Source organism: Galleria mellonella, unplaced genomic scaffold (genome assembly GCF_026898425.1).
Source record: "Galleria mellonella isolate WM207_F2 unplaced genomic scaffold, CSIRO_AGI_GalMel_v1 utg33, whole genome shotgun sequence".
Taxonomy (NCBI): domain Eukaryota; kingdom Metazoa; phylum Arthropoda; class Insecta; order Lepidoptera; family Pyralidae; genus Galleria; species Galleria mellonella.
This window is the reverse complement of record NW_026442079.1, coordinates 2,484,864-2,506,672: the sequence shown is the minus strand read 5'-3', so window position 1 is coordinate 2,506,672 and position 21,809 is coordinate 2,484,864. Positions and strand designations below refer to the sequence as shown.

Below are 21,809 nucleotides of genomic sequence, written 5' to 3'. Positions count from 1 at the left end.
ATTTGTTGCGCCCAAAACAATCGAGTCCGTAGAAAGTAAGCGTTACGAACTCGGTTGTTATTATATATCACGTTATTGTAAATATTATGGAAAGTAAAACAAATATGAATCATTAAATCGGTTGATCGGTTGAGCGGTTTTGGAGATTTGCATGAACGAATATTGTGACACGGGATTTTCATATATTATCAAAATACCTATATAAGCAGATCTATATTATAAATACATTCTATATCACATACCTACTAGCAGGTCACCAAAAATTACTTTATGTACATAAATAGGTACCTATTGAAAGAAGTCAAGCCAGCGCGGCCTGGGAACCATGGCAACGAATTGAACGATTGCACTGTGCTGTGCGGCCCTCCCCAGTTTTAGGATACGAACGGAGGTCATTCACCCCAAGTGCACTCAATACTTGCATCTCAAAATTTTACCTGGACTTCTAACTATGCCAAATCTACAATTTTATATTAACTAGTGCAATATACAGTTCGTAATATTTTTTTTAATGTTACCACTGAATAAAAATAATTCATTTTCGTACCTCACAGCGCCTCGGGAAATTAATCATGATTTAATCCATGTTTTTAAATTGACCACCAAAACTCGATTCTTTCATGTAGGCATATATTAAATAAGTTAAACTTATGTTACTCACATTGTTCACATTGTTACATAGTAATGGCACTTGATTAAATATAAAAATGTTATCATGCAGAGTCTAACTTGATATTTACCAAAACATAAAAATACACATCATATACATGTATACAAAAAATGTATATAAACATTACTTTTAACGCCCTCTTTTAGATACTTGTTGAATTATTTGTTCAGATTGTCCTGTATGGTTTTTATTTATGTAGTGAATACGTTAGAAAAAATTAGACTAGTTTATTATTACGACTTATTTATTACTTAAATAAGATGTAAATGCAAGTTTTACGTTTTATATAAGTAATAAAATATATGATGATGATATATATAAAAAAAACTTTATTTTAACATACGGACCATCTTAGTATAAGCAAGTAAGATGGTGATTACCTTAATATAACACTAGATGGCACTTACACTTGTTGCCCAAGAACACGCTAGATGGCACTTGTGTTGCATTAATTTTTTTTAATAACGAAGTTTCTTTGTGTAGAATTAATAAAGAAATTATCATGATACAATATAAAAATGCTTAACTAAATATTTAACATTAAGATTATATATTTGAATAGTATGAACACTAAAATAAAATTGCACGAAACGATAAAAAAAGGAAGTTAAAAATTTTACATTCATCATCTATATTTTTTGTGCACATCCAATTATTTAAATTTCATGTCGGAAGGAAATTATTATTTCATATTCATAAAATACCCTAGTAATGATTTAACTCCGTATCACCATAATAATTTGACAATAATGCCTAATTTAGGGAAATATAAAAGTAAAACCTTCAAATTGTTTTAGATAGGTAACCCTTTTTCTGTAAAAGCGGGAAGACGGGGGACAAGGGATTGACATGGACTAGTAACCCCATTGTTAACAATATAGGTCAACCTTCACCTCTCAGGTTGGTTTCCCTGTTAAAATAAAAAACTTTGTCTCCATCTGCATTTGCAGTTTTCTTGTCTAAGTGGTTGAACCAGTTCTAATAGAATATGTTATAAAAATATAAAAAAAATATAAATCTTAAAAACGTTTATAGGAATTTTAATTTTTAATTTAAAATTGAAATGGTAAGTGGCGATAGAGAGCAAAACAATGTCACCTGGGTCAACTAGTTGATCGTCGGTTTTTATGAATATATAAACTTGTGACTTCGTCATTATATCAGCCTTTAATTGTCCACGGTTGGACATAAGCCTCCCTCTTGGAGGTTTTGCTGGTAGTCGGCGGCAGGCGGTTTGGCAATCGCAGTTAGGTATTGGAGACGTTTAAAGAAGGAGGCTGCTGCCCATCCCTCAACTTCCCTTAGTCGCCTCTCACGACACCCACGGGAAAGGAAGGGGTGGCCTATTCTATGTCGGGATCACACGACGATTTAGTCATTTGTGACTTAGTTACTTCTTTTAACCGAATTAAAAAAAGGAGTTTTTCAATTCAGTTGTATTTTTTTATATTCGTTGCCTCATAATTTCATCAGTTATAAACCAATTCGGAAAATAATTTACCAGAGGGAGACTTTGTACAAAAGTCGTTGGCTTGGGTGCCTCTGTCACAATACCTTATCCCGCCCTTCGGTTTGAAAGGTAGGATATGGCAGTAAATTTACAGATATAGAGGAATAACACCTGAGTCTTCAGGAATGGTAACGCATGGGGGATATCATGGGCGAAACAGTATACTCTGTTATGTCCATGGTACTGCTCATGTTTATAGGCGACGGTTACCACTTTCCATCAGGTGGGCCGACAGCTTGTTTGCCATTCTAAGTTGTATAAATAAAATCTGAAGGATATACTTATATATTGATTCCATAGAAATTTTATCAGACTAGATTCAATAGTTTATGTTTTAAATCAAAATAACTGCTTATGCTGCAATTAAAGTCGGATTTTTGTGAAACATAAACTTAATTTATAGTTAAATTTATTCAATTAGGCAGATTTATATCAAATGTCCAAAATAATGATATTGGGCAGACCACTGCCTCTTAGCAACATTTCCTCAACCTTGAATGATGAATGGGTCGCCGTATTTAGAAATGCACTCAGAACCCATGTCGTTCAAGCTAAAGATATCATAGGTTTGGGTCTCTAATTAAATACTTTCATAAGTATTAATTAGTTTTGATATTCAGTCGTGAAAGTTTGCTACAAATTTGATCAAAACGACCGTAATTCTAATATTAAATTAATTTTGGGTTAGCTCGTATACATATGACAAATTTATTTAGTCGGTCCTAAAACTTTATTTATATTATAGAAATAAAGGTCTTTTATTAGAATAATAAATAAAATATAATAAAGAAATTAATAATAACCTCTGTGAATTACTTTAAATACAATTTATTTTTTATTATTATTATTTCAGTTTAAAGACTGGAAAATTGGATAAATTATACGTATGATTTTATCATTTTAATATCACGTTTAATTTATCAGAAACCGTTGCAATATCTTACTATCCAACTTCCTTCCTAAGACGGTGAAGGTCCAAACATTTGTAGATTTTAATCTACACGCAAATTCTAAGTTCATTTGTTACGCGAACCTAACTAGGCAATGTAACTATGCTTATTATATTCATTACAAACACATATTGTTTTTCATGTGGCCTACACAAAACCTACCACAAGGATTGTGTGAAAACGAAAGAAACTGCAGTATATAATAATATTTATTACGATATAATCACTTTATTTAATTTATTTTGTAAATCCTGAATATGGAACCTTTTTTGTCTGCATAAATTTATTTTTTGCCATTTGCACAATTTATCTCAAATTTCATTGAAATTAAAATAGAATATATACGCATTAGTCAAATAGCTATTTAGTGGCATTTATATATGTAAATATATATTGCCAAGTAAAGAATATTTTTTCTCTTTTTTTTTTTTTACAAACAGTCAGCAAAGCTGTATTTTACATTTACAATATAAGTAATTAGAAAACATGCACGTGCGCCGATGGTGGACCCGCTTTTTATAAAATCGGCTCAAAAACTTGTATTAATTAATTATAATAAGTTGTATTAATTAAATCTAATGTTCGACACAACAAAAACGTGGGACCATATCTATTTAGGTAGACAAAAAATAACAATGTTATTCTGTCTATATAAATTATCTCAGGTCTTATTAATTGATATTTGAATATAAAATAAATAATTATGATATAATAGGAGTTAATAAAATAGTCACCTATCTATGATATAATAAATCTTTTTTTTTGTTATATTAATATTTTATTCTAATATTAAGCAATAATGCCCTTCTCCTTTCAACGCTTCCTGACATATTAACATTAAATTAACGAAATAAATCTCAAGTTGTTAAAATAATAATAGATGATAAAAATACTTTTTTTAATAAGGTTTTATACGTAGACTTTTTTTATAGCACCGAGATGGCAAACAAGACTTCATGACGACAGATCTTTAATAACCATAATGAAACCTTGATTAAGTCAAGTAATTAATCATCAAATCAAGACATAGACAAACATAACATTTTGCTCCAAAATAAAAAAAAAATTAAAACAACGAACGTGCCATACTAAAGTAAAACTAACAAATTAATTATAAAATGAGAAATAAAATTTATTTAAATGTAGTATAAAAAAATTTGTAAACGTTTTCAAATATAACTGTTGTAACATTTTTTTCTTGATGTGATAGATATGGGAACTACATTTGAGTAATATTTAACTATTGTAAAAAGAAACCTACCAAAATTGATTCAGAATTAGCGAAGATTGTGCTTATATTATTTATATATATATATATATATAAAAAATCAACGAATGGAGAACTATATCCATTTGGAGGATATTTCAAAAGTATGTATCTATTAACACATTAATTTGTTTTTGCTTTTATTCCTGGTCTATACGTATCAATAACAAATACCTACGTATAATTATGTTCTCAGTAATGTAATGTCACGAGCACATATCCGCTAATCATGGAATATAACCTTATCCGGCTCTTGATTCCACACGGACTAAATTCACCTTGCTCACTTTTTTCTTTGAAGGTTAATATTAAATATTTCCTTAACTGTTGACATCAATGTCAAGTATTGCGCCAGAATTCAAACTCTGGAACCGCTGTCGAGTTCTGAAGGTCGGCCGTCACACTTAACCACCTCTTATTCCTGGATACAATCGATCGATCACGTTGGTACCAGTTGATACCTTTGTTTTGTTAAAAATATTTTTAATCATATCAGGACATTTTTTCAGATATTCAATAAATTTAGTGAGTACCTAATTAGGTAAGCAAGCATTTATAACCCGTGATATTGACTAGAATTTATCATTTCATAATAGCTTAGCTAAATAGAGAAATATGAAGCTTTTTCTATAATTAAATCGCTTTAATGAAACCTTTGTTTTCTACAGTAAAAAATCGATATTATTAAGTATTAAAATATTCATATTTTGTGAATATGAACTATATATTATATCCATATCAATATTGTAGAGACTCTAACAGGATGAAGTTTTTTACATATGTCTAGTGTAATCATAGGGTATGGTGGCGTAATATTTTAGTACTCTTCTCAAGAATAATGACAGATATCATAAGTATTATAGTGTATTCTGAATTGAACGTAACAGAATACGTTGCTGTCCAGAAATATTTTAGCCGACAGCTACCGCATCCTTTCATTAGGCATGCCATCAGTTTTTTTGCTATTTCACGTGCATGAAAAAATGTAATTTGTATTTTGATGATGTTTGCTAATATAAGAACTACCTACGTATGTAGGTTGGAAAAGCCAACAACTGCAGTCATGATTTCAATGACACTTTGTTAATGAACAAATAATGATTTCATTTTGACATTTTAAGCGGTTTTCCGTTAAAATTGTACAAGTTCTACTATATCATAGCAGGATAATAAAAAGTACATTTTTACGACCGTAATAAATAGCATGCAATTTAAACTTATTAACGATCAATTATGATTTTTATGATCAATTCATCTTTATACGGAGGTTCTCAAATAATTCATGCTTTAGTGATGTTAATAAATTAACATCCAGTCGCGTCATTATATAATAATAATATTAATATTAAATGTGTAATGAGATATTTCTAAATATCATTAACAGGGGTTTTTGTGTTCTATAAGTAAGCTCTTAATAATTATAAAATATACAGATGTATGGGCGTACTTCTGAATACATGCTATATATACGACTAAGCAGTGTATATCGGTAATGTCAGCCTATTTACTTATAATTCATTGTTTAAATCATTTCACTAATAATCACCCGTATCACACAGTACAGCCGCGCATGGTCACTAATTTCATTTCATTTAGCAATATTTTATATAAATACAATTAATTTTAATATAGTGCAAGGATTCTTTCAACATAAATTATACTAAACTGTACACCTATGCGCATTTCAATCTACAATACATTAAAATCCCTTTTTCTATAGTTATAGTGCATCATAAAGTCCCATTTCATTCTCGTATTTCACATTTGTATACGAATTGCACTTTATAACAGTAGTTATTACATATTTTTCTAATTCAGAACGAGCATTATCTTTCTTTACGATCTCATAAACCAGTTCAAGTTCTAAGGAGAAATGTTTAACTTTTTAGACACAGATACATTTATACTGTATCTTTGAATTAAATATTTTAAGCTGTGAGTGAATCTATATTATTGTTAAGAAAAGAAATTAAATCATTGTTTGTTAGCAATATTTAATATTTTATCACAATAGTCCTCATAATTTGATTCTGAACCAGGCAATCGAGTACGAATCACGCACAGCTTCGTGTGATATGACTCATAATCGTTATATATTTAACAAAAATTATCGAATACAAATAAAAGAAGAGGTAAAGGATCAATCTGGAGTACATGAATTACGTATATACACTGATGGTTCCAAAACTGAGAACGGTTCAGGAACCGGAGTCCCTAGAGGTCTAGAAAAAAGACTCCTCCTAAAGGTCTAATATAAACATACACATACCGCTTAACGAACACAGCTCAATATTCAAATGCGAATGTGTAGCAATAACCGAGACTGTTAAAGCTGTACATAAGCTAGTAATTAATGACATTGGCATTAGACTCTTATCTGATAGCACAGCGGTATTAAAAGCATTACGAAATAACAAAACAAATAAAAAAATAATATTTGAATGCCACCGGGCACTGGATAAGGAATTTTCTAATAATCGAGTTATCCTCCAGTAGATAAGGGGGCACAGTGGATCTTATGGTAACAGTGCCGCAGATTAGCTAGTTAGAAGGGGTTCTGGAACGAAGGTGGTAAGCCCGTATTCACTTCTTCTTCCGTTCTCGCAGTTTCGAACATTGATGTGTCGAAGATCCACCGACATTCAAAACCATAGATGGATACAGGCTACTGATTGCAGACAATCAAAAATTTCCGTGCCAACGTTGAATAAATGACTATCAAACGTCTACTATATCTAGATAGAAAAAAACTTAAAACAATGAAAGGGACAATAACGGGCCATTGCCCATTAAACAAACATATATACACAATAGGAGTTACAAATAGCCCTCTATGTCGAGGCTGTTTTAACGCCGAAGAAACGGCTGTTCACGTAATCCTGAAATGTGAAACTGTGGTTTCTCAACCTTTAGTAATCCTCGGAACGATAAGGTTGCTCTGTGAGGCCTGTGAAGATCTCAGGAGGCTTCTGTGATTCTGGGCGCTGGGCTGGCTGTACTAGCCATGATTTATACGCACAAAGGCCCAAATGAGAGGCTAAGCGCGGAAAATGGTATCCAATTTACATTTACACTGTAATATCAGACTTGAATCAATCTAATTTAATCATACTTAGAAGAAACTTAGCTTTATTATCTGTAAAGTAATTATTATAATTAATTGTTACATAACAGCGTAATATATAAATAATAACTGTGTGCATGCCAGCTAGTAATTAAAATCAGTAATAAATAAAGTAGTAATTTCTACGATATCGATATATAATTGAATTATAGCAATAAAATAATTATATCATTTTGCTCGTCATTATTCAACCTTGCCCCTGAAATATGCGGAAGTTGCGGTTACTATACGCGGGTAGACAATTGTAAAATTCTTGAGCCCTATTTGGGTCTGAAGCCTAGATAATATCATACAATACTATATACGCTACAATATAGGTAATCACTGCCAGTTTTTTTTATGTGTTATAAAAAAACTTGTAGGGGGCAAACGAGCATGAGGCTTACCTGATGGTAAGTGACTACCGCCGCTCATGATTACCCACAACACCAAAGGCAATGCAGGTGTGCTGCCGGCCTTTTAAAAAAGAATATGCACTTTTATTAAAGGTATGATGTCATATAGGTTCGGAAATACTGCTGGAAGTTGACTCCAAAGAGTGGTTGTGCGTAGATGAAAGTGCTTTGAAAAACGCACGGTGGATGACCGCCACTCGTCCAGTAGGTTGGGATGAACCTTTAGTTTATGACGAGTAGTACGGTGGTGAAAATCAGCAGCAGGTATCAATCTGAACAATTTCTCAGAGCATTCCCTATGATAAGTTCCAACTTTGTTCAGCTTTGTTCTGTGGAAGCTGATAAAAATATTAAAAATTTTAATCGAATCTATTGTGTCATATATACACATATACAAATCATTATATAGGATAGAATTTGTGATTGACCTCATACCTACTTCACCATAGGGAACTTAATCATTTTTACCTATCGAATACTTAAAAATAAAATACCGTAGAAAGAAAATTTATTTTATTTATTTAAGGTGTATGTATGTACGTTTATTTATACGCCCATCTAACGCCCTCATAGGTTACGACTTCTGAGGATTAACGTAAGGTGCTATTCCCCCGAATATTATACCGTTACTAATGTCATATTATAACCAATCGAAACACAGCCGTGCTAGTTTACTTATGCATGCGACTTATGTAGTCTTCCTTTGGTAAACACTACTACTATTGGCGGAGGGTGGCACCCTTTTGAATAATAATTCTTGGTTAGAATTCAGACGGATACTAATAGCAGTTATTTAATGGTGACCGTGTAAAATGGTTCCTGCTATTGATCACAAAAACTAAGACAAAAAAATCGTTAATTCGCCACGAAGGATGACTCACTCTGTTCTAATTCTATTTTCATTCTAGTTCCGTATTTAGGTATACGACACTTGAACATACTGACTTCTATATCCGGATATTTGTGCAATTCATGAGGTCATTTAACCTGTCTCGTCAAGTAATAAATATAAATAATTAATATTATATATTAGAGAGAGTCTATTACTGGTATAACTCCCCAAAGGGGAGGCGTGTGTTCAGCAGTGCAGAATTAAAAGCTGATATGATGATTAAAGAGAGAGAGAGAGAGAGAGATGCAAGTAGATATAAATTTATATTCCTTTTTCGAAAACGAACTGCTGCAGAATACTCAGCTGAATACAAACACTCAAAATTTTACAGAGATCATCTTTATGTGACGTATTTTACGACTGTGACGTGATGTATTCTAACTGAAGAATTGTTTATAGAGTTTTTGTGGGTAAAAATTGCATCAAATTTAAGTAAATATAGATATTAAGTATGGTTTACGTAAAAATTACCATAATAAAACTTTCGATAATTGATCACTAATTTGGCATTTAATATCAAACTGTCCTAACTTTTTTCGCATATTTACATATGTTAATCATATTATAAATATATAATTTTCTTAAGGTCTTTGGAGTACACATTATACTTTTTATTCTAATTATAGCAGATAAATGCGAAAGTGAAAACCGAGACATATAAGTGACAAACGAATAATTAATGTATTTGTATGTCACTTCTTATAGGTCTCGGTCTTAAGGTCTAAATTACAAATATAACTTGTATAAATTATGTCTCCAGTAGATATATAAAATAGATATACACAAAAAAACATAAGAAAAAAGATGATCACACAATGGAAGTAATGTCTGCGACGTAATTGGTAACACAATCATAGATATCCAAAAGTAAGACATAATAGTTATAGCTCTGTGTATTGGTTTATCATGAAGTGAACATACATATCTGTCATACATAATCAATAGTTGTCAAATTCCAAGAAAAAAAACAATACAGTACCTGTTACTTGTCAAGTACCTACTTAATTATCGACCGAATAGATTTATGCGTTTATAATAAGGTTGTCTTTAACTTTTTTTACAAGAGTGTGTGGTCTATAAATAGGTATAGGTAGTTATTTTCTTCTCTTATTTTTTTTATTATTATTTTTTTAAGACTTTTTTGTCAAAGCACAATGCTTCTTGTTGTCATTTGTATTAATAATCAAATTCAGTTACAATTGTCGTTAAGTGTTTACTTTATACTTATTAATTTCCATATATTCTGATACCAGTAGTGTTTCTTGGATTAAAGTGCTTATTAGTAACCGTTTGTTCGACGAATCTATACTATATGCTTACGTTATACAATATTTAATCTCAAATCACGACTGTAGTATTAAAAGGATGCTACATTTATTTTAGATTTAGATAAATTTGTATAGTCAACAATAATTATAATTAAATAATTAAAAAAAAAAGTGGTCGATTAATTAAAATTATTGTTTAATTCCTAGTGAAATGAACTTCTACAAAATGGCATCCATTAAATAAAATAATTAAATACGTATTTATCCGTTTATGTATATGTTTATTTTAATCTTTTATTCACATAATTTGCCCTTTGTAATGGACTTACATAATAATATATAAAATTTAACCTTGCATGTAAAACTGTGGTTAACGCTGACGGTAAACTTACCATATTTATTATATTTGGTAATAAAGTTGTAAAGTAAGTAATAGTTTAGTTTAACTCATTCTTTATTTTCTATATTCATAAATCAAGAAAGTATATCAGTATTATGTCTTAAAATACCTGTTATGAGTTTAAGCAAATCGCTATTTGACAGTCGTTGCAATAAAATATGAAATATATTTTTTACGGTAGCTTCTAAGTAAACAAAAATAATACAGTATGTTGTTTGCATTAAAAAAATTATTGATATTATATTTTTGGAATTTTTTTTATCTGTGGTTGACAAGGAGCGGCCATATTTGATCATCGTATGACGTCATAATGCAATAAACAAAACGTCGTTAAGTACACTCAAGTCATTTGTTTTATAGTTTGCTGAGAAAAAGTGGAGAAAAATCGCTCAAATATTTTAATTTGTGCTGTCTAAAGGGTTTCACAAATGGAGTGAGGCTATATTAAAGCGAATAATGCAAATCTGTCCGGAATCAATTCGCAATTTTCGCAAAATTCGAAAATTTCTTTGCCTGTAATCCTGATTTTTGATCTGCCGAGTTTCGAACCCATTATACTGAATGTATATTTCCATATCGTTAGGTAGCTACAAAAAAAAAACAAAATGTCATTAGCTAGAAGTTAGGTTTATTTATTCTATAGTCTAAGAAATAACCATTGCTTTTACGTTGAAAGCAATGGTGGTTTGGGCATTTAGGAACGTGTACAAGTAAACAATTTGTTGGAACATTTAGTTGTCGTACTTCGACACATAGGCACCGCACACATTTTGTAGCTTGTCATTTTCACAATAACAAATTTTTACAATTAAATGTGTATACTTATCATTTAAAACAAAGTGCCGTATTAGCCTTGTTTTGTTTATCGAAGTATGACGTCATAGCTCGGAAATGACACGTGATACAGTGTTTTAGCGCGAATTTCAAACCAAAAGATAAAAAAAGCATATTTTCTCTGTCCAATAAAGCTTTTTTTTTTTAAAAAAAAAGATAATTGTAGGGGTTTAAAATAAAGTCTACGAAAATTGTAAAATATATTTTAGATAATTGGCAAGTAGCCAAATATACACATATCTGTCACGCTGGTTTTACATTCCATTAGAGTAGGCAGAAGTAATAGAACGCCAAATGCTGTTTCATTCATTCAGTCTCTTTCGCTTCCTCTACAATCATTAATATTTTCGCACACATTCGCCGGTTAAGGCAACTTTTACTTTTGACCCTTCTTCAGCTCGTTGCCTTATTTAACACACATTCATCTAGATATTATATAATTCAATAAATCTCTTTCGTAATTCTTCTTTCATCTATCCTCTCCAATTGGTCAAACCAAAGCAACATTACATTTTCGTTTTTTTGTTACTACATCGTCTTTCAGTCCATACTTCTTTCTAATTACATCTTTATGTGTATTACTCTATCTTTTATGTGTAATACCACACAGTTCTCAGAGGTCCCATGTCTATAGCGTTTATCATTATTTAATCTGCCATACTGACGATTCGCTTCCATACATGAGTGTTAGTGCGAATTAGAACAAGGCGAGCTATGCTCGATACATTTTGTTTGTCATAACTGAGATCAGTACACCGTTATCACTGTTTTTTTTATGGGTGAAAATGGTATGGTAATCTGGCCTGCCCTAACGGGATACGCTGGTGGAGCACCAGTGAAGGGTGATAGATGAGAATGAAAAGAGGCCAGTTAGCCCATCATGATGAATTCATCAGGAATTAACCATGATAGTTTCCAGGGAGAACCGCGAGGAGGTCGACCTGGTTGGGTATATTGCTAGCCATGGGATTCTGTCTCCATTACTAACAATCCCTTTACCCCCCCCCCCCTTTAACACTGTTTCCCGTTTTTATTCTCCTTTCAATATTTTCCTCACACTTTCCATCCCTCGTAGACAATGAACTTAAGTATATCTTTCATCTACTTTTATTATCTGTCACGTAATTATACAAATAATTTCGGATTAGCCCACATAAAGTTATAAATATTTATTTATTTAAATCACTTTATTGACTAAAAGAAAACATGGTACAAAAGGCGGACTTAATCCTAGTAGCATGAATATAGTTAAGAGCTTATATAAAATCACGTTGCATTTATTTCAATCGAGCAAATTAAATTATTTAATTATATGAAGTATTCTTGATTAATATTCACATACATAGACTGAAATCGAAGTTGTTATCTGTGTATAAATTTAAGTATTTGTCCATGCTACAGAATATAAAAACAGAAATTTCGGAAATAAAAAAATCTAATAAAGTGGGTTTTAATATTTTTTGTCGTTTTGACCAACTCACATTCTTTTAGGAAAAATATTGAATTTTATTGTTAGTGTTAGAGAGTATTCCCTAGTCATTATTATTTGACCCTGTATGTCTCATACATAACAAGAGAGCAGTAGATAATTTATGCTTGGTATAAATGTCTGTTGCCGAGATCTATGATAAATGTATGGAATAATAAAAAATTGTACATAAACATTGCAATTGTATTATTTGATAACAACTAAAGCCTAATTCGTATTCACCAGTCGAAGTGAATAATTTATAAGTAACAAACACCGAAGCATTTAAATAACCAAATCTTAATTTTTTTTCACAAATTTTCATATTTTTACAATAAACTAGCTTTTCGCCCGCTACTTCGTATGTGAATTTCAGTAGTAGGAAAAACACTCTATTTCTAAAGATACAGTGTACAGGAGTCCTCAGATCACTTTACCAAAGTTTTATTATAACCTGATCAATGATTTAGGAATGCATAGAGGACAAACATACAAACAAATAAATTTATTTACCATATATTTGTGTATATAAAAGTGGGTGCTAATTGACTGACTGACTCATATATCAACGCACAGTTGAAAGCGCTGAATTTTGTATTAGAATCATGAAATTTTGCAAATAGGTTATTTATTTAGAGTTTGTAAATAATAAGAAAGGAATTTTAAAAATCTTCCCCTAAAAGGATAAAACAAGGCTTAAAATTTGTTCAGTTTAGTTTAGGCAAGTAAAATGTTAGAGTTAGGCTCTTGATTCTAAACAAAAGTTATTGTTTATTTCTTTTTGAAGAATTCACTACTAAAGAGATGATATTGAAAGAGAGAATGAAATTTAAGAGCGAGTGAAGTCGCAGGTAAAAGCTAGTAGATAATGTAGTAGGTACCTAAAGTTGTAGTTAGCAGGGATGTTGTAAAGGTGAAATCTATAACACACTCCGTTGCATTTAGGGTGATACGTATCTATGTTAGTACTTCGGTTAATTATAACAATCAAAGGAAAACTTGAGACTTTATAAACATAAAACTTAAATTTATAGAACCCTGAATTTTTTAATAGCATAGAAGACCTTGTGTTGCTTTAAGCATTCTAGTTTTAAATTAACTATAAAACTAATTGTATATCATAAAGTGCCATAAAAGCTTAAGTATGGTTTTTATATAATATTTGTTGTAAAATGATTATTTCCGTTATATGGATACAATAAAAAAGTGCGAAGGGAATTTATGACTGTAATTTTTTATAAACCTACTTAGCCACTACTTTTTTGTAAATATATATAAATTGAAATTGATAATTTATTTAGTAACAATCGATAGGTATATAAAAACTATTGGTTATAATAATGTACAAAGTACATTGTATTTACTTGCGTAATTTTAACACAATCCAGCTATTTAAGTATAAATGAGTGTCATATTCGTAACTAGCCTTTTGTGTACTACTTCGTACGCGTGGATTTCATAACTCAGAAAACTAATGAAAATGACTACATCTAGATGGTATATCAAAATAACCAATTCTTGATTTAGACATATAGGAATAGAATTGTGAAAACAGCATTTAACATAGCGTAGAGATTTTTTCATTATAAATATTTATTTAATGATACTTAACTATATGTATATATTATATTCTTATTAATTAAAAGTACCCGTAATCGGCGAGCATGTATGACAAGATTGATGAATGTGGAAGAAGCGAAAGAGGTTTGTTTGAATCGAAGCATTTGGCGTTCCATTGTTTCTGCCTACCCTAATGGGAGACAGGCGTGACAGATATGTATGTATGTATGTATATTATTATTAGTATCATTATTATATATGAATATATATATGCATATAATAATGATACTAATAATTTCACTACAATCTATACTATTTATTAACCAAATCTCTTATAGATTTGAGTGAGATTTTTTTTTATATTTAATTATTAATTTGACTATTAATTATTGTTTAAATTAATTGTTCAATAGTTTCGTTGAATTATTAGTTCAAAATATTAATTCCGAAGACATTAACACAAAACTAACGTCTGAGCAAAATAAATAAGTATAAGGCATTATCTTCTAAATATATCCCTAAAATTTAAATAAAAAAAGTTATTCGCTTTCTTGCGAATGTCAATAAACAGGAAACTGCAGTTGTATCATACTTATGTTCTTTCTATAAAGGGATACATTTTCGAAGCAAGTATTATATAAGAATTATCATTAATCTAAGCAAGTTTTACTTGTATAACCATGACCGATAAAGGACCAGCTATGCCAAACTGGTAGCTTGTTGTCGGGTACAATTTGCTGCAATCATATGGATCTCAGCAACAATACTAATGACCTAATAGACCCACAGTAACGTAGTCATCGGTGTAATTACACTTGATTGTCTTACGATGAACATATTGTTTACTGGGGATAATTAACTCAATTAATTTTACAATATTTAGACAAGAGAAAGAAAAAAATTATAAATTATTATAAAAAATGAATGTAGATATATTTTTTTTAAATATCTACATTAAATGGGTGAAAATTGAACGGCAACCCACCTACGCTATAGGTTAGTGGTGCAATGACAGATGATAGATGAGAATGAAAGCAGAGGGTCTACTATGAAATGAAATTCCGAATTTTCGAACTCAATTTCGTGTTTTTGCTCGTATCGAAATCGGCCGAGTAAATGGAGCTTCACATTTCGTTCGTCATAAATACTACCATAATGGTTCAAAGAAACTATATTTTAACATTTTTAATATTAAATACATATAATAGCATGTATTACGTAATTTTAACGTCAAATTTATGTTTTATTCAACTTTGAAATTTCGGAAAATATTTCATAGTAGGTTTTCTGGCCATTTCATTTCATCGTGATGAAATCTGTAAGAATTAAATACGATGCTTTCCATGGCAACCGCGTGGAGGTTGACTTGAAAGAGTATATTGCTATAAATGGAGCTTTTATATCTCAAATCTGACAATGCATTTCCCAAGTTTGTCCAGTGTACGCCCATAGGTATTATATATGCAGTAGTTTATCTGTTCCAACAAATACATTTGGCTATATGTTTGTGTATTTGTCTTTAACATAGTAATAGTAATTACCAAAAACTGTTACTGCTCATGTTTATAGGCGACGGTTACCACTTTCCATCAGGTGGGCCGTTAGCTTGTTTGCCATTCTGTGTTGCATAAAAAAAACCTTTTGCTTTAAAAACTGGTTAAAATGTTTCACAGTTATATTTATTGGTAATCGGATTATTGTCAGTAACTAGGGATACAGGTACCTCATTAAATACTACAAATTCTATAATCTATACTTACATTAACTTATATCTCTGGCATTGTAGACGCCCATAGGCTACGGTAATCATTTACCATCAGGTAAGCCGTGTGCTTGTTTGACACCTCAGTGGTATACTAACATTATAAATAGGAAAAAGTTTATTGTTGTTTTTTTATGATGGGCTAAATTAAAAACTACTTAACCAATTACAAAAAAAATTTCATCTATAGGAAGCTACATTGAGTGAATAATATAAGCCATAGATTATTTTCGAAAATTTTGTTGTCGTAATTTATTGTCGTAATACATTTTCTTGTATCTGTGCGAAGTCGGGCCGAATTACTAGTAATATATAAAAAAACTCTTCATATATAAATACACAATCATATATATATATTTTTTACACAACTTAGAATGGCAAACAAGCTGAGGGCCCACCTGATGGAAAGTGGTAACCATCGCCTCTAGACATGAGCAGTACCATGAACATAACAGAGTATACTGTTTCGCCCATGATACACCCCATGCGTTGCCATTCCTGAGGACTCAGGTGTTATTCCTCTGTACTTTATAAATTCACGCCATATCCCACCCTTCAAACTGTAAACACAACTGCTTCACGGTAGAAACACGAATGGGACAGAGGTACCCAAGCAATCGACTTTTGTACAAAGTCTCCCTCTGGTGTCATCATCATCATCAAAATCTCAGTCATTATCCGTCCACTACTGAACTTAGACCTCCTCCATAGACTTACATACTAAGGTAAGGTAAATATCAGATCACCATATATAGGCGAATGTACAGGCCTATTAATTACTTTTTATTCCCCTATTGATCTTACATTAATTTTGTTTTTTTTTTACGGGACAATATGTACCTACGTATATAATACAGCTAGATCTTAATTCTTACTAATTTGGCTACATTACCCACTGCTTGGAATGGTCGTTCTGTAATTTATGTAATAGATTGCGGACTATTTATGACTCCATAAACGTCAATATAAATTGTCGATCAACGGTAAATTATTGTCTTACTATAAGAACGGATATGTGACTGTTGCATGTGCAAGGTAATTCTCTTATATGTACGTAAACTATATACGTAGGTAGTAATTCTCTGATAAGCTCAAGCTATGCTTCGGTATGTACTTATATATTTCCGTATTAATAAACAAAGAAAAGGTTTCTTTTTAATAAGCGATAATGGAATAGTATGATATGGAATTTCCGTGTGGTTCTAGTACAGAATAGGCCTTTCTGTTTTGTGGGTGTCGTAAGAGGCGACTAAAATAATTTAATGGCCAAGAGATGCGTTGTAGTGTCTTTCTTATAACATTACCGAAACCTAACTTAGGTTGCCAACATGCCAGCCGAGCGTGGCAACTATTAGCAACTCCCCCCTTATGGGGAAAGCTTATAATAATAATCATAATCAGGAACAACATCTCAGACGGTTGGGATTCCAAGGCGGCTCACTCCTGGGAAAGATGCAGAAAGCGGTCCTCTTAGATACTGCCCGCATTGTACGCTGGTTTCTCTCCCTGGGGCCCTGAATCCCGGCCGACTAAGCTTCTGCCGGGGGTTAGTTGCCATCTCCTCTCCTTAAGAAGGGAGATGTGATTTTTTGTAAAAATTAAATAATAATAATAAACAGATTTATTTTCTCTTCACAATTCATCACAGTGAAATACAATGAGACATGTTTATATTAAGGTAATCAAATTATAAATTTAATTGTGAGAGTCTGGTGCCTGAGATAGGTATATTATGTCTATCAGTGGACAGTCAACTGCTGATATTTTAACAATAATAAAGTGGAACGGTAATCCCACCTGTGCTAACTGTGTATGCTGGTAGAATACCAGTGAGAGATGATAGATGAGACTGAAAATGCAGGTTTTTTTAATAAGTGAAAATGGAATGGTAATCCCGCCCACGCTATCGGTATACACCAGCGGGGCACCAGTGGAAGATGGTAAGTGAGAATGAATGCAGGTCAGTTGCCCCACCACGATAAATTCGACAAGAATTAACTATGATGGTTTACAGGGAAAACTGCATGGAGAACGACCTGAGAGGGTATAATGCTAGCAATGGGGATATTAGACCTCAATACTAACAATCCCTTTCCCTCCGAAAAAGCAGGTTAGTTAGCCCATCGTGCAATTAGCAATATCATGTCAAAAACATTAATCTCTCACGGTATTATATCCTGTTACCACGCTGGGTAGGTGGCTTGGTACAAAGTATTATATACTTGTAAGGAATACTCCAAGTATTTATTCTCTTGCACTGTTGTATCATAAAACACGATTAGAGGGAAAAGAATATATATATATATATATATATATATATATATATATATATATATATATATATATATATATATATATATAGATAATATTTGACGAAATAAATTAAAACAATTATTACTTGTAAGCAGCTCACATGTATTGTTATATATTAGTATCACGTTACAATCATAAGTTGTAATGAACAATATTTAAAAAACAATATTTTTTTCTTTTCATTTAAAATTAATGAATCGATTTTAATAAAATTTCTATGGGATTAATGTGAAAGTTTTCGAATAAAAAAAAGAATTTTTTAAATCGGTTTAAAATCACAGAGTTATGAGGTAACAAATATAAAAAATACAACAGAACTAAGAACTTCCTTTTTTTTTTGAAGTCGTTTGAAAATATGCGTTAATTTTTTGTATATTAGCGTTAATACGTGAGTACGTTGTTCAACTTATATGATACGAAAACTCTCTAAAAAATTTGTAGAAGCAAAATAATTACTTTTAGGATTTTTATCGATGTTGTAGGTATAGCTAGTAATATAAGTACAGTGAGAGGTAAACAAAGAACAGTACTAAGTGTGGTTTTGTACGTCGTGTACCCACGAGATGTAGCGTACTTGACCGAGGGGCGAACCGAATGACTACAGAGGAGACCTTAGCCTGAATGTGCATCAGAATGCTCGGTACGTGCATGACTCGATTTTTAAGTAAAATACCTCGTCCCAGTAATGTACACACGTCGCGTCCTCCAAATTACTAATGCTAATATCTAATATATCCTTAATAAAGAATCAGCCTTTCCTCATTTCACTGAAGCACTTAGTACCTAATTTCGTTAATATTGTAAAATCTAATGAACAAAGTCTTTAGTCCTGATACATATTATTGAATGTTCTCACAATTTATATTTTTTTAGATATAGGGCTTTTCCTGGAGATAACTTTAATATAAAAATGACAATCGAAAATTTCGGTAATAACAAAGGAATTGTTATCAGCATAAAGGATATAAAATCTTTATTATTTATATTAAAAATAAAACAATCTGACCTGGTTTCGTACGAGTAAACGAAATTATTGAAAATCAATACATATATGTAGTAAAAAAAAGTTTAAACCAATTTAAGTGATCGATTATTTTATAGCATTTTATGCGTGATTCTTTAGATCAATATAACTTTTTTATTTATAAACTGATTGGAATAAAATAAACATATAATATTAAGTGGATCAAACCGCGATGTATTAGTGAAAACTGCATTCAAATTGGTTAAACGGTTTTTGATATTAGCGTGCATAAACGTACAGGCATACAGACAAAAAATTAAAAATCATTGTTTTCGGTTCAATTGCGTTTATTAAGGCCCTCTATAATAGTTTTCCTTATATGTATTGATTGAAATAAAAATAACTTTATTTATGTGTTACTTTTGAATGTCTTAACAACTCAACCAAATTTGGGTCACAGAAACGGACATAGGCTTTTTATCTCGGTCAATCAATATAATCCGGTCAGGCGAAGAAGTACCTATTTCGAACTACAGCCGAAGACGGTAAGACGAAACTGTAAGTGCACTTCAGTTTTTTTGCCTACCAGTTTATCTACGTAGTGGCCGCATGGTTGATGTCTTCTGCGTGACGGTGAGTCGGTATAATGCACATTTCTCGCCTTGATCTGTTTGCTTTACTTCGAGACAAAGCGAACAAGGCTACACTTTTCAGTTCATGCAACGATCGAGATCTGAATTATTTGCAGCCATGCAATTAGTTGTTTTTGCAATTCCAATTTTTATATTGTCACAGCGATAAGGTTGACAATAAATAACAAACAAGCATTCAATCAATGTTAATTTTTATTAATATAATTAATAGTATATTTTTAGCAGCTGGAATGGCGAAGAAGCTATTGGTCTCTTAGATAAGAAATGAATGAAATATGGGTAACCGTCACCTGTACTCATGCAGCAGCATCGTAGATATTACAGAATGCTGTGACATTTATGCTACCTCTCATACGTTGTCATTTCTTAAAACTAAGGTGTTACGCTCTGTATCCTGTAATTTTGCTTTTTTTATTCAACTTAAATGGGCAAACAAGATGACGGCTCACCTGATGGAAAATGGTAACCGTCGCCTATAAACATGAACAGTAACCATGGGCATAACAAAATATACTGTTTCGCCCTTTGTGTTGCCATTTTTGAGAACTAAGTTGTTATGCCTCTGTACCTTGTAAATTTATTGCCATATTCCACCCTTCAAATTGAAACACAGCCATGCAAACATAACTGCTTCATGGTAGAAACACAAATGGGACAGAAATACCCAAGAAAACGACATTAGTACAAAGTCTATCTCTGATCCTCCTCCCGCTGCCATATCCCATCTCTTCAACTGGAACACAGCCATGAAGCACATGTAAGCTGTTTTACAGCAGATAGGTAATTACACACGAAAGGGATAAAGTAAATAATTGTCTACTGGGGTACCCCAGTAGACAATTATTGTACAAAGTCTTACTCTGGTAATTATATATTATACATAGTATATATGTATACAATTTTGAAATTATTATTTTACGACTTAAAATGATATTCTTTGAACCAATTGCCATTTAAACACCCAATAAAAAGGTCTTATCGCCGTTTTGTACCGACTTAAATTACTATTGACTTGCTAAATTACCTATTCATGTAGATATGTTTGGGTATAATAAAACAACGCATTGATAGGTCGATGAAATGCGTCAACGTTAAACTTACCTTTCTTCTTTTTTATTACTATCTTTAGTTCACAACTTCGTTTGCGTGAATTTTGGAAATAGGTAATTTAGTTGCAACAATTTTCAATGTTTTTCACTGTATACTTGTAATTCAATTTCTGTTTTGCCAAAGGTTGACTGGGAGAGAATGCTATATAATATTAAGTCCGCCTTTTGTATCAGACATTTTTTTGTAATGTGGTCAATAAAGAATAAATAAATAAAATAAAACATAAGGAATAAAACATAATGTTCTGATTGATATATTAAGATTTTAAGTTCGACCTTCGGGAACACAACTGTAAAAACTGCATCCACTTCGGTACACTAGTTTTAAACATTGCCGAAACAGACATATTTCATTTAATTTTTAGTCATTAACTGTCCGCTGCTGAACATAAGCCTTCCCCTTTTTGCCAGGGAGTTTTGACAGTAGTTGTTACGCTTAGCAAGCGTGTCGGCAACCGCAGTTAGACTTTTAGAGAAGTTTTAAGAAACAGATAGGAACAGACATGCAGACTTCAAGTTATTGTTTTTGCTTCTATTGCTCTTATCGTCACACTTAATATATTTTTTTCTTATATATCTCTCCTTGTACCGACATAGTCTACTTACAATTATACTTATACAGATTAAGCCAATCTGTAATTACTCATATTTGTTTGAAAGCGTATAAAAT

At 31.5% G+C, this 21,809-nt stretch overlaps 1 protein-coding gene across 1 annotated transcript in view; it reads right to left on the bottom strand.

Moving 5' to 3' along the window:
- LOC113517474 (aryl hydrocarbon receptor nuclear translocator-like protein 2) overlaps positions 1-758 on the bottom strand; it is a 60,929-nt gene extending 60,171 nt beyond the window's left edge. The window contains exon 1 of the mRNA XM_031911529.2: positions 662-758. The gene's annotated coding sequence lies outside the window, so the exon portion shown is untranslated. The remainder of the gene's footprint in view (positions 1-661) is intronic.
- Between the last annotated feature and the right edge of the window lie 21,051 nt (positions 759-21,809).